We start from the raw sequence: 2466 nt of genomic DNA, 5'->3' as shown, positions 1-2466 counted from the left end.
TAAAATATGAGCCTGTTTAAAACTTTAAACCGTGATACCGCTCCCAAAAATACTTTCGTTCGATAACGTACATCCATAAATGCCATACAACTTACAACAACTCATAACGAGTACATCCATATATATATATATATATAATATTACAAGCAATAATCAATACAATTCCTATCCCTCTTACAGATTATATCAAGATAAAGGCGAGGATACAATAAACCATAACTAAAACAATACAAAGTATCACAACAACAATTAAATAAGCTCTTCGTAACTTCTGCGCCCATATCCTGAAAGGGGAAAAATATAGGGGAGGGATGAGAACATCATCCTCGAAAGGGTTCTCAGTAGAGGGTTTTTGGAAATTACTGTAATAGGATACATGAAGATAAACCGTACCAGTGATTAATAACCGTCTCATGCCTCTTTTCAAAAACAACGGTTTACATTGAAAGTAAAGTCGGAAATCTTTTCTGAAAGAGGAACCGTTCAATTCTCAAAAACTCAAAAGCCTTTCAAAAGATTTATCTATGCTGAACCAAAATAGCCTTTCATATTTTTTTTTCAAACCAGAAACACACAAAATCGAAACCAACCATCGGTCCATCTCATTTCAACCACGGCCCTAGGCCCAAACAATCCAACCATCAACCAATCACCACAGTCCAACAGAGTCCCAGTAGCAAACACAAATAGGAAGATGCAAGCACAAACAAACAGTTATTGCAAGTAGAACAATTAGCAATTAATCACATAGGCAAATCAAGTATAATATGCACACCCAAACAATGTCACATAGATGCATATGATGCATGCCTGTCCCTAGTGGCTGATGATATCATCTGTCGGTTATATAGCCAACCCGACATGTCCTGGTAGCTAACCATGGACAGAAACACCCATCGCGGAGCAAGTAGGTTTGAGCTACAACCCCATTGCTACTACCCGCTCAACTCAGAGCCAGTGGAATAACCACTACTGCGGCTACTACTCAGGCGGGTGTTTAAAAGCTCAACCTGGAGCGAGTGGAATCACCACTACTACCGCTACTACCCAGGCGTCACAGTCTCTAACCTAGAGCAAGTGGGACGAACCACAACCCTTGCTACTACCCAGGTATCTCAAGCATATATTCATTCAGTCCCAATCATGGATCAACATCCATACGGCCCATAACTCATTCAACAATCAGCCATAAATCAATATCATACACAGCCATTCCGGCTCGTGGTTCAATCCAGAACCAGCCAATATTCATAATCATACACAGCCATTCCGGCCCATAACAAAACAGCACTTCCACCATTCAACATCATCAAATTCATAAAACCGGCATTTAAGCCATAAATCACTTTTTCTCAAATTGTTTCACTTTGAAATCAAGTTTCAACTCTTTTCAGCCTTGGCTTTAGAAATCTCGTTTCTCAAATCATCTCAGGCTCATAAGCCAAATTTACTCAAAGTGAGTTCTCTTTTTAAAACAAAGCCACTCTCGGCATCCTCTTTCCAAGACTTCCAAAACCATGGAAAGTTAAGGATTTATTTCAAAGTATTCAAAATCACCCATACAACAATGGGATTTTATAACAAAAGTTTCTCGACAGAGTCCCAAGTCTTTAGGGAAAGTCAACCTATATCAATTCCTTAAAATTCATTGAAACTCTTAAAATCATGGATTCTTGGTTCAAGTAAATAAAATTGAATTTATTATGAAACCGACCATACAAAATCACAAGTTCCAATCCGGTCCAAAAATCAACTCATTTGAAAAGGAACCGATTCATTTGAATCAAACGACTTTCAGGTTTCTTTTTGGAGCACATTTTTCTAACTCTTCCAAAATGCCTCAAATTTAATTACTCAATCAAAAGTCTAGATTCCTTTGAAATCACTAAAAGCTTATTTTTATATTGAAATCAGTATTAGAGCATCATTCTTTCCTTCAGTGATTCAAACGGTAAAAATAGTTCATTTCTAAATAAGTCAAACTCAAGGCATAAAGTTCACTAAATAAATTAAGCTTGAAAATATAAATATTCTCTTAATAAATCAAATAATACAACTTCTCAAATCCAATCCTTTTTAAATAACTTTTCAAATAAGACTAGGATTTTGTAGAAATTTCGGCAGCACCTCCCCTAAAACTTGGACTTTTGTCACCCGGTTCGGGTCCCAACTAAACCGTTTCTCATTCCTTTTCAACAGCTCAAAACCAGAAATCAATTCAAAGCAAGCTAAATCCAACAGTCGCCTCAGTGGCATATCTCAATAAAACTATTTCAAAATCAACTCAATATCAACCGATTTAACTCATTTCCAAAGCTTTAAAGAAACGATTCAGTAACAAATCATTGGTCCAACATCAAGTCAATTAAAGTAAACCAGGCTAAATTCAAAAGTGCATTCGACTTTTCACATCATCAAATAATTAACTCAAATCAAATCAATCCTCAATGGATTAAACTCAGATTT

This window comes from Arachis ipaensis, chromosome B08 (assembly GCF_000816755.2).
Source record: "Arachis ipaensis cultivar K30076 chromosome B08, Araip1.1, whole genome shotgun sequence".
In the NCBI taxonomy this organism is placed as follows: Eukaryota; Viridiplantae; Streptophyta; class Magnoliopsida; order Fabales; family Fabaceae; genus Arachis; species Arachis ipaensis.
Note: the sequence above shows the minus strand (reverse complement) of the source record.